Source organism: Podarcis liolepis (assembly GCF_965112155.1).
Source record: "Podarcis liolepis genome assembly, chromosome: 7".
NCBI lineage: Eukaryota > Metazoa > Chordata > Lepidosauria > Squamata > Lacertidae > Podarcis > Podarcis liolepis.
The window spans coordinates 37,381,398-37,394,178 of record NC_139561.1 but is presented as its reverse complement, the minus strand read 5'-3'; positions in this window follow the sequence as shown (position 1 = coordinate 37,394,178).

Genomic DNA, 12,781 nt, shown 5'->3' with positions numbered 1-12,781 from the left:
GAAGCCTAAGTAAGCAGATGATTTACATAGCAGGGTGCAAAAGTAAAATAAAAATATAGTACTTGGTGTCATGGGTATGGATGTCAGAGAATCCTGATGAAAACACAAACGGAAATTGCTGGTGTTCATTTATTTGTCTCATGTCAGATGTTGCTGTTGTTTTCAGTCTACAAACAACACACAATTGATGACTTCTCCCCTCCATTTTCTTTGCATTGACACAAATGGTGTGGAAATAATTGCATCATTAATTTCATCAAACACACCTTTTATAAATGATTATTTAAATCATGTTAAATAGCAGACAGATAAATAGCATGCTATTTGGTGGAAATCAAATTGCAGCGGAATGGAAACAGAGCTGATTGTGATCAATACAGGTCGGAATAAAAATTGCTGCCTTCTTACATCCTTATACTCTTGGCTGAGTCCCAATCCACAAGCTCAACACCATGAAGAAGGGATGCGAAGGTCTCCTTGCCACCATGCACAGGCCCAGCTTTGGGCAGCTTCCATGCATGGTCCTCCAGCACTGACACCTGACACCACTGACACCTTCCAAGACTCATGGTAAGCATCAACACCTGCAAGCCTCTGTTTTAATGTCCTACAATGAGCTGGTTGGGGTGAATTTACATTGGGCATGCTGGGGCACTATGGAAATTGGAGTTCTGCTTGTGGGTTTCCCACAAGTTTCTGATTGACCACTGTAAGAAAAGGATGCTGGACTAGATGGGCCATTGGCCTGATCCAGCAGGCTCTTCATATCTTCTTACCCCGATTTAGCAAACAGTGAGAGAATAGCAATGCATCAGCTGTCAGGGATGAGGCAGATCTGTTCAACTCTTCTCTTATTTCAAGACATGGTGAAAAGAAGCCTTTCTCAACCTGGCCAAATGTATGGAGGACACCAGGTAGTGGAAGGTCCTCCTTTCTCCTGAGCTGGTAGAAGAAGAGGTCTTATCCCACTTTACTTTGGAAGATTAAACCTGGGACCTTATTGACCATATGTCAATAGTAAAGAACATCCTTTGTACACAGAAAGTCCCAGCTTTAATCCTTGGCACCTCCAGTTTATAAGATTCATGCAGCAGGGAATGAGAAAGGTCTCTGTCCCGCTCCACACAAGAGACACTGCTAAGTCCAATTAGACAATGCATATGAGGCTTGATGGATCAGTCACCTGGCTTTGTACCTGGCAGATTTCTGGTTCTCACACAGGCCTTTTGAAAAATACAGAATAGCCTCTCTTGCTCTTCTGCATCTTCTTGAATATGCTTTTGATGCAAATCCCAGTGAGCAGATGCTATCCTTGTTCTGAGTTGTCTGCACATGCCCTAAAATGTGAGGTGGAAAGATCACCATACATATTTCACCACTTGATGGTGCAGTCATCAAGTAGCAGATACACATTTGTGAATGATTATTCAGATATAGCAAGGAACGGGGAAGGTTTGTGATTTCTTGTGCTGCTGAATTGCAACCCGCTATGTTTTTGGGATTCAACAGCTTTTTACTTATTCTCCAGAGGTGAATATCTGAGTGGAAAAGAAAAACCATTCTTCCACCGTATGAAAAGCAGAATGGATGTAATTTATGTAGTGCAATAAAAAGCAATAAGTGCAAGTGTTCCAATCTTAATTAAAAGACATTACAGATGATTTACAATATCTTGGATATGAAGAAAGTTGCACTTAGATATATGCTATTGTATCAGTAGAAAAACATCTTTCAAGGTTCCACATCCAAGTTTAATAGCATTGTTACCCTCACTTTTACTGTTGAGTATAATTTTCTTCCTTTCCCCTCTGTCTTCTTCCAGCTGAAATGATGTGTGAAAAGCAAAGGAATTTTATAGTTTACCTTGCAATGATCTGCACCAAGCAGTCATGGCAAAAGTTGACTTTGTTTTGATAGGGTTAGTCAAATAAATCAAGGATTGAATAGTTCCAAGTAAAGCAGGCTATCACAAAATCAACACCTGGTCAGCTCTGTGATAAAAATGATCACAAGGCAAGCATTGCTGCAAAATTGGTGGCAATGAGTTGACCTAATTTGCACACAAATGCGTTGCAACACATATATAGTTAAAATAGCATACATAATTGCATCATATATGGCAAAATTGCTTTGTAAAAATAGATATTAGGAGAGATTTACACTGAAATGCTGGTGGATTTTCACAGCAACTTAAAAAAAATGCAGACTGATGTGGAAATGTGGAGAACTCTCCTGCTATTTTTGAAGCCTTCCCCCCCCTTTCAGAATAAATAGTTAAAGCAGAAATTGTTGAAAATGGTACACTGTTCTGTGTTATTGATTTTTCATCTTGTTGTTTGTGAGGTTTATTTATGACTGCTTAAAGAAAACAATCGAAAGACGCTTAGAAATGAATAAAACAGAAAGCACCATTTAAAGAATAATAATCGACCACTGAACATAAACACAGATTCAGAAGAACTTTCAAGACAGCCAAAATGTGGGGGTAAATTGATGTACGCAGTGGTGTTCCCAACTACATGTTGATCATTTGGGACTCTGTATGTACACACCTAATCTTTTTCTCTGTAAGTTTAAAAAAAGACATATAAATACCTCATCAGAGCAGCTAGCTTTTTTACGATTTGTGTAATGGCCTGCTTTTTCGAGGAGAAACAAAATGTTCCTAGCAAACAGACTCAATTAAATGTGGAAAATAGTTTCTCGTATTTATTTTAGTGCTTGTCCAAAGAAGCACAAATCCAAAGTACAGGACAGAGACAAAGTAAAGATGTTATGGGGCGGAGAAACCCAACATACTGTGAAGAGGATGAGAGACGCTAAACTTATGGATTCTTCAAACATGCCAACGTAGACTTTTACTTGTAGCTAAGCATATGAGCCAACTCCTAGAGGCCAAGGTCACTTTGCCCCCCAGTAAATATTTGAGTGAGCCAGTGCCCCCAAATTTGATGGCCATTGTTATTTAAACAGGGTATGTGCACTGCATCCTGTGATTTATGCAAGAAAGGGCTTACCTGCCTCCCCCCCCCCCATTTTATTCAAGTTGATACCCCTGCAGGAAAGGAAGAGATCTTTATTGAGACAAATAACAGCAGGAGACACAAGGCTCAGGAATCATTGTTCCGGGAGTCAAGAGCAGGGCAAATGATTCAGAACTGAATGTAAGCAACAAAGATGCCCCTATAAGTTTCCACACCCTGCCAGCCCAGCTTTTAAAGACAAGGTGTTGCATCTCAATTGCAAGACCTACTTGCCTTGCAGGAATGCTGGGATTGCAAATACATGCTCCTTGGGGATAGGTGGGTCTGCACCCATATGTGAAGGCAGCGCCTGATTCTTGGGGAAAAGATTGCACCCTCCTTTTCAGCCTCTGCTGCCTCAGGTTCTGCCTTCCCACCTTGGCTGCTCTGAGCTCCACACACACACACACACACACACACACACACACACACACACCCCAAGCCTCCACTAAGGCTCTGCATTCAGAAAAGGCCTGGGTGTTTTAGTGTAAATCTATCCTAATATATGCAATTTTGCCCAATATGCAGGCTCTTTCCCCTAATATGATGCATCTTACATGTTATTTTTACAAATGCATGTGTTTTAATGCATGCTTTTCACTCAGGTATGCATGTTTGTAAACAATAGGGTACAGCATCACAAAAAGTGGAGAAAAGTGGGAGTTTTGAAGGATAACTGTGTTTTGGTTTGCATGTTCTTTCGAAAAGTGTGAGCTATGTAGATGCACCTTAAAATTTGAAATGAACCAAATTTCTTGCCCACCCCTAATGCACACAGAGCTTCTTCTTTTTACTCACCTTGTTTTAGTCTTTCATTTAATACACAGAAAGGGAGGCATCCTACATCAAGATATGCCAAGATAAGTGAGGTTAGGCTCTAGCAGATTACCAGCTGGCAAAAAGGGTGGTGTATTGAATCACAGAATTCTTGAATCGGGAGGGATCCCCAAAGCTCATCTAGTCTAACCCCCTGCAATGCAGGAACCACACTATTTTAAAGGCTTGTTTTCCCTTTGTCGGGCGTAGGCCAGCTCAGCCAAGCAGTCGCTCCACTCCTCAACAGGGTTAGGATCTGGTGTGTTTTATGGCAGCTTAATTTACACCAGCTTGCTCCGTGCTAGTTTCTTGCGTCTAAGATTCCTCCGAAAGAAATTATTTCTGTACGCAGCATGTATATATGCAACATGGAGTTGCTGTTAATGGGGGGAGGGTGATCATGTGCCTAGCCAGTAATTTCTTCCCTGTAAAATGCTGTTATCCAACCAATTAGTGCAAAAAATCAAGATAACATTAATAGCATTTCTTCTTCTTCTTCTTCTTCTTCTTCTTCTTAATTAAAAGGACCCTGTTTTCCCCACCCCACCCCACCTTCCTTGCAGTGACTAGTGAAAGCACAGTTATAAAATCAAGATTTCTTTTTCTGGTGAGCATCAATTTAAAAAAGAAAGATATGTCCCACTCTCTTATTTACACAAGGTCCCTCAAAGATGTTGCTGCACAACACTTCCCCTAATTAAACCACACTGGAGGTCGTTTGCAGTAACACACCTGGCATGTTCTTTGTTGCTGGTGTTCATTAAAACACAGTGTTTTGTGCAGCCTTGTGGAAGGAAAGGATATTCATCAGCTAAATTGTCACTAAGTGTTATATCAATATTTGTTGCATGTAGGTATCCTCCCCCCCACACACACACACTGAAAACCACCAACAAAGAATATTAAGGAATCTAGCACAGTCGAACATTTCATGCATTGTCTACACAGACAGGAGGGGGACAAGGAGGTAGAGTCCTGAGGGTGGACTATACTGCTTTAGACTGCAAGAGGGGAGGGTCCCATTTCTGAAAGCTCTCCATAAAGACCTCCCTGCAAGTAGAACATTTCTACCGAGGATTTTTGGTCTGAGGCACTACCTGTTTTACTCACAAGTAGTCTTTTTAAAAAGCAAAACAGTGGGGAGCATTAAAAAGGCAACCTGCAACTGTGGCATGAAGTGGCACATTCCACTTTGCAACCTTCTACCACTGCCTGTAACCTGAGCCCACAGATGCAGCAAATGGGGAGAGAAGTAGGGGGTAGCATGGAATGCACGACTTCAGGCTGTGGCAGGCAGCATTTTGGAGCAGTCTGACATACTATAGTTCATCCTCCCATGCAGGGAGCATTCTGACTTGCTACAATTTTCTCACAGTTTTGCTTCATGGCAGAATTCTTCATGTGACAGCATTACTGAGTTCAAGCAGCTTTTAATGCAATTTTGCAATATTTGGATTCGATAATATCCAGTGGTAACTCAGGTTACATACGCTTCAGGTTACAGACTCTGCTAACCCAGAAATAGTGCTTCAGGTTAAGAACTTTGCTTCAGGATGAGAACAGAAATCGTGCTCCGGCAGCGCAGCAGCAGCAGGTTAAGAACGGACCTCCGGAACGAATTAAGTACATAACCAGAGGTACCACTCTACTGCAGATCTAATGTAGCCTTCAGACAGTGGGACTGCATGACCCAAAGAGGGAGGATGATGATGAGTTTTCTCCTCCAACTAAAATCCTACTCTGAGTAGACTCATTGATATCAATGAACCTAAGTTAATAGGTTCAAAGGGTTTGTCTGTTCTGAGCAGAATTTGCACTGAATACTTCTTCTTCTTCAACATTTATATCTCAACGTTTCCTCCAAGGAGCTCAAGGTAGCATTACACTCTCCCCTTTTCAGCTCAAAATAACAATCCTGTGAGGTGGGCTAGGCTGAGAAAGAGAGTGACTAGCCTAAGTGAGTTTCATGACTTAGTGGAGGCTACTACTAGCTACTAGTCCAACACTCTATCCACTACACCACTGGTGCAGTACATCATCATCATCATCATCATCATCATTATTATTATTATTATTAAATTTATTACCTGCCGCTCACCCAAAAGTCCCAGGGCAGGTTGCAACAGTAAAACCCAATATTAAAAACAGTTTAAAATAGCTTACAATCACAAAAATAAGGTGGGTCCTAAATTTATACACCCCAAGTGTCAAAAACCAGGGTAAAGAGGCATCTCTTCAGCATTCATTGAAAGCTATACAGTGAAGGTGCCAGATGTGGGGAGGAAGTTCCACAGTTTTGCAAGCACCACAGATAATTCCCTCTGCCAGGCTGACACCACCCTGAACTTCAGAGCGGGGGGTGGAAATACCAAAAGGGACCCCTCAGCCAATCTCAACACCCTAAGTAGTTTAGGGATTTAAGCACTAATGTGAACACCTTGAATTAGTCCAAGAAACAAACTGACAGCCAATGTAATGTCTATGCAGTGTGTAACAAAGACTATGCGTGTTCCTCTGTGCATAGAGAAACTACAATACTGTACAATAGAATACAAAACAACTTGCTGGGTGGAGCAGAGCTGCTACTTGCTTCCTGGCAGGTGGGTCACAGCTGCTTACAGGGAGTGGGAGTAGGTGAAGCACCTGTATTTATTAAAAATGAAGAAGTTATTGCTGTTTTGATTCTGCATCGCACATGAGTGAGAACACAAGATTCAGATTTTTGGCTCCACACCTGGATCAGGTGATATCATGTCCATATTGATCCAAATCAAATTGGGTCAGATCCAGATTGCTGAAGCAGGTCCTGAATTGAATTGGAACTGAATTACAGAAGCTGGTTGTCCATCCAGGCATGACCCCTTTGAAATATTTTACAAATAGAATATAAATGGGTAAATAAATAAATTTAAGTTTTCCGCCCTCAGACACGTGACTTTTCATCATCTGCTCATTCATTCAATGTCAGCAAATATGATCTAGCCCCAAATACCTCATTATTATTGCTGCTCCCGATATCCTCTGTTCTCAGCCATGAAATATTGAAGCCTCTAAAAATTAGTGCAAGCAGCTGCTTATTTCTGCCCGACTGCCGTATCTCCCGTGGGGATATTCAGTTGTGCAAAATGGGCTGAAATTCTCTTGCGCCTGATATGTCTTTATAATTGGAGGCTCAACAGTAAAATGATTTTACAGCTCGTTTTTTTACTACCTTCCTCCACTTACATGTAGCCATCAATGAAGAGCACACATTAAATCCTATTATGCTCTTGCTAGCTTCTGCTGATGGAAACAAGCTGGAAGAACTGCGCTTCATGAGCAAATAATGCAGGAATTGATGGGCGATCATTATGGATTGGAAGGATTCTAGTGTTTCTTCTGAGATCGCTGTAAGGCTGGCTCTCAAGCCATTGTAGGCCAGGCAAGCAAACACACAAGAGATCAATAGCAAAATTGTATCAGGGAGAAAGGAATGAACAAGGAGTGGCGTGATGGCGATGATTTAAAACACATATAACTGCTTAATATTTGAGAATATCGAAGTGGCATTTAAAAGAATCATACAATGAAAAACATATACTTATAAACATTATAAAATTATAAATATACCTTACGTATGTATACAAACTCGATGAGAGGTCTGAGTTTGCAGTATCACTCAGTGTTTTTGCTCTCATTTTGAAAAGATATCCATCCATATTCTGCAAATAAATAATTGTTTTGTTTAGACTACTATGCTATACTATACTATACTATACTATACTATACTATACTATACTAGGGACGCGGGTGGCACTGTGGTCTAAACCACTGAGCCTAGGGCTTGGCAATCAGAAGGTCAGTGGTCCGAATCCCCACAATGGGGTGAGCTCCCATTGTTCGGTCCCAGCTCCTGGCCACCTAACAGTTTGAAAACACGTCAAAGTGCAAGTAGACAAATAGGTACCGCTCCAGCGGGAAGGTAAATGGTGTTTCCATGTGCTGCTCTGGTTTGCCAGAAGCAGCTTAGTCATGCTGGCCACATGACCCAGAAGCTATCTGTGGACAAACGATCTATAGAGTGAGATGAGCATGCAGCCCCAGAGTCATCAGCAACTGGACCTATCGGTCAGGGGTACCTTTACCTTTACCTTTTAATATACTACACTACACTACACTACACTACACTACACTACACTACACTACACTGAAATGTTTAAATGTTCCTTTGATTATTCTTGAAGCCAAAATACACACATACACAACAGCTTCAAGGGAACCCCAAGATTTGAAGAAATACAAAAATATTTGCAGGGGGCATTCAAAACAGTTCATTAAAGACTCGGCATACTCAGTTAACAATTAAATGTAGGGCAAGAGGTGGGAAACTGAGTGGAGGGTGGACAGAATGGAAAATCCTAAAATGGAATGGAGCCTCCTGGAAAGGGGCACCACTGGCTGGCTGGCACCCTGAACCGCAGGTCCCACCTGTGAAGGCTGCCTTTCAAATGCAGTCATTTCAGCCATCAAGTAATGAATATGTGTGCCTGAACCAGACTATAAATCAGTGATGAGGTTTTAAAGCCGTGTAAACAAGTTCCCATCAAAGCAGCTCGCTAAGCAGAGGTAGTTTTACCCACCAGGAAAGCGGCAAGACAAGTAATATATGCAATTTGCAACATTATTGAAAAAGGCAACACGAGAGCAATTTTAAATCGGTGTGCCTGTTTCTACGGCAATTAGACACATGGCTAAGCAGTTATTATGGTTCTTTATAGACTTAATTTGGGGCTTAAAAGGCAGAGGACACCTTGTCACACTTGGGAGAAGTGCTTCTAGATTCGAGAGGAAAAGGTGTTTAAGAAACCAAGTTTCCTAACAGAACTTTCCTGTTGGGTCTAGCAGAAAAACAAGCTTGCCCTAAACGGAGACTTTTGGCAATCTCTTTTACAGGGTGATCATGGAGGTGCAGTGACGATTACCAACTTGGAGGGCTTTGAAAGCGGATTAGGTAAATTCATGGAGGAGGAACCTCTCAACAGCTAATAATCAATGGTGGTTATTTTCTATCTCCACTGTCAGAAGCAATATGCCTCTGAATATTGGTGGCTGGGAACTGAAGGGGAGAAAGCTGTTGCACTCAGATCCTTCTCCTAAGCATCTTGTTGGCCACTGTGACAACAGGATAATGGTAAGATAGGCTCTATCAGGCTGTTCTTATGTTCACAGCTTCACCAGCACCAGAAGCTCAAGGTATTTTGCCATCCCTAGCAGCAAAGCCACATAACAGGTCAGAGCCTAGGCTCATTGGTAGAGCACATGCTTTGCATGCAGAAAGTCCCAGGTTCAATCCTTGGGATCTCCAGGTAGGTCTGGGAAAGAATTCTAACCTAATTCAAAAATGTGGGAAATGGATCTTGACATTGCAAAACATAAGTGTAAAAGGAATTAACAGATTCACCCATCCCTACTATGACTGAGAATATGTCACTCATGCATAAGCTACCCAAAATAAATAGGTCTTTAGAGCTTTTCTAGGGGTTTGATGTTTGGCAGCTTCTCAGAGGTCAGCTGACAATGTATTTCAGAGTTGTGTGGCCAACTCAGAGAAAGCTGCCTCCCTCCTACCTGCAACTTCACTTGTGGGCAAATGAGGTTCTCCATTGTTTATCATAGCATGTTGGCAGGTTGATTTGGGTACAAGCTGTCCTTTTGCATTCTTTATAACCACATTTCATATTCAGAGCTCCTAGCAATATCCATGGATAGAAATAGGCAAATCTGTCAATTACAGTTTCTCCCAGTTTGTCATTTTTCTCTACATTTCCACATCAGTTTGCAATATTTTTAGACGAAAAAGTGAAAATTCATCAGCACTCTCATGCAAATTTCTCCTGATATACTCGTTTTGTGTGCAATTTTGAATCAATTTTTTTGCAAAGCAACTTCTCCTATACATACTTTACCCTAGTAGATGCACTTTGTTGCATGCTACTGCCTTGCAAAAATTGGAGAAATGCAAATTTCAAAGGATGTGGCTGTGTTTCAGTTTATGGTGCTTGTGTGAATTCGGTTGGTTTGACTTTAAATGTGAACTGGATCAAATTTCTCCCCCACCCCTATGGATAGAACAACCCTCAATCAACATGCCTAATACTTGTTTAAAGCCACCTCTAGGAATATTACAAGGCCTCTAAATAGTAGGAGCTTCACATTCTGTGCTTATGAGCCTTGCTAAACTGAGACCGAAACTGGCATCCGATTCTTCAAGGTGGATGTTCCCTGTAATCTGCATGAAAGCTCAACTTGGTGCCAAGTGTAGCTGGGCAGAGAGAAGGAAGATGATCTTTCTTTGTAGCAGCATCATTTCACAGTTTTAACATCTCCAGCTTTCATGATAAACCTTTCGACTTTGCTTTGACATTAATTTCTGATAAATGCCACAGGTTTACCTTGGTATTTAAGAAAACAGCAGGAGACCATTACTCTGTGACAATGTTCTATTCCACTGATACTATCTCTTAATTGGAGATAATTTCTCGTCATCTGAAAAAATATGTTTGGCAGTGTTCCCCCATTTAAAGAAGAAAACACACACACACATGAACACACACACACACAACCAGTGCTGTTGTAAGCTGTAATAAGATAGGGAATAAAATACCCAGAGCAGATGTAAATCAAATCTTTTCCATCAAGTTGGTGAAAACAAGACCATTGTTGCAGACATCGCAGTGTGAACCCCAGCTTTTAATTATTTATACAAACTACTTTCATTATGGGATGCTCAGCAGGACGGACAGGGTTGCAGATGACATCAAAATAGATAGGGGAGGGGTGGAAATGGAACAAAGCAGATCAGGGGGGCCAGAAGGAAAGAGAGAAATCATGTTAATTACTTTGGTGGAAGAAGACGAAAAGGGGCGGGGGAGCCCAGTAATGGTGAGACACCATTAAAAAAGAGAGGGGGGAATGAAAGGTTGACTATCCAATTGCAAAAGTGTAATTTAAAGACAGACAGATAAATATGAGAAACAGAGAGAGGTTACAGCCACAATATATATTTAAAGCACATTTATACCACTCTAACAGTCATGGCTTCCCACTAAGAACCCTGGGAGCTGTAGTTCCCCCCTCACAGAGCTACTGTTCCCAGCATCCTTAAACGACATACAGTTCCCAGGATTCTTTGGGGGAAGGCATGTGCTTATAGAATCATGGAATACAGAGTTGGTAGCGGCCCAAAAAGTCATCAATGCAAACTCCTGCAAAGCTTTAGTCGTGCATTAAATGTGTGGAGCAGATTTCTCCAGAGAGAGAGCAGAGGTAGTTTTTAGTGCGACCAATACAGCCACACTGGGAGCAGCGCTGCAGGGGGCACCACAGCAATGTTATAGAACAGAGTGCAAGAGGCAGGGGGCGCTGAATTTTTGTGTCACACAGGACGCCGACGAAATTTGAGAACCCAAAATCCACCCCTGGAGAAAAAGGGAGAATGATCCCTTTATAGGGGAAAACTGTGGTCCTTCATGTGTTGTTGGACTCTGCCCTTCAGACCCAACTAGCAAGGGCAGTAGGTCATGGATACTGGGAGGTGTAGTTCAGTTGTAGTTTGCAGAGTTCTGCAAAGGCAACGCAGAAACTAAGGAGCAGGGAGCTGGCAGCCAGTGCCTCTGGAATGGTTTGTAAGAAAGAAGGCAGGTAAGTGGAGGCTGGCTGAGGGCAGCTTTCACCCTAATGGACCAGCACCCACTGTTCTAACTGCACATTCTTATCCCACTCAATAAACACCAGTTCTCAGCTGGTATAAGTTTGTAATATGGATATGCCTTGGAATTTCCCAGTCTCAACCAAGTGAATACATCAGTGCTAAAACTGGTGCTTAGTGGTTAAAATCTTCATCTGAGGCCATGTTCCAGGTGCTCCCACCTTTGGAGGTGAGGTCAGGGACCCTTCTATGGTGAACTGTGGAACTCCCTCCCCACATTTGGGGGTGAGGTGTGGCTCAGCATTATAGCACATATTTTACCTAGAAAAGGACTCAGGATTGTTCCCTGGCATCTCCAGGTAGGGCCAGAGATGTCCTCAGTCAGTGTAGGCAATACTGGGCTAGATAGGTGTGGCTTGGTCTGTTGAAACTTCCTATGTTCCTGTGTTCTAATGTAGTTCAGTGGGTGCCTGGGTTGTTGCTGATTCAGGCATTGAGTGAAGAGTATTTTGCTTGCTCAAATTATTTTAGTGGCATTTGATTGCATTCTGCTGTTTGGATGCTCCTCTCCTCTGCTTTGTAATTTTGATCATTTGGTGACATCAATAGAAGCAAGAACATTTCTATCAAATGGCAATTTGACTGATTTTTAATTGTGTATTATAATGTTTTCAATTGCTGATTTGTAAGCTGCTTTGGGGTGCCAACACACACACACACACACACACACACACACACACACACACACACCACCCTTCTCCATCACCGTCCATTCAAACAACCAAGAGGCATGATCTCAGTTCAAAGACATATTTGAGATAGGCAAAACCACTCCAGAAGGTAGCAAAAGCTTGGCTGGTGAGGGTACATGGTCTAGAGCAGAGTTTCCCAAAGTTGGGTCTCCAGCTGCTGTTGGACTACAATTCCCATCACCCCTGACCACTGTTCCTGCTAGCTAGGGATGATGGTTGTTGTAGTCCAACAACTGTTGGGGACCCAAGTTTGGGAAACCCTGGCCTAGAGGAATACAGGCCTGAGATTATGCCTCCTGTCCCAGCCTTCCCTGACTGGAGATGCTCTCCAGGGCTTCAGAGAGAGATCTTTCAAACCCCAACTACCTGAGACCCTTTTAAAGTTGGAGGTGCCTCATCCGAGCCTGTGTTCTGCTCAGGCTGGCTACTTGTGCAATGCCTGGAAAGGGGACACCAATTTGCACAGGCTAATTAATATGTATTAGGTACACGTTTAGAAATGA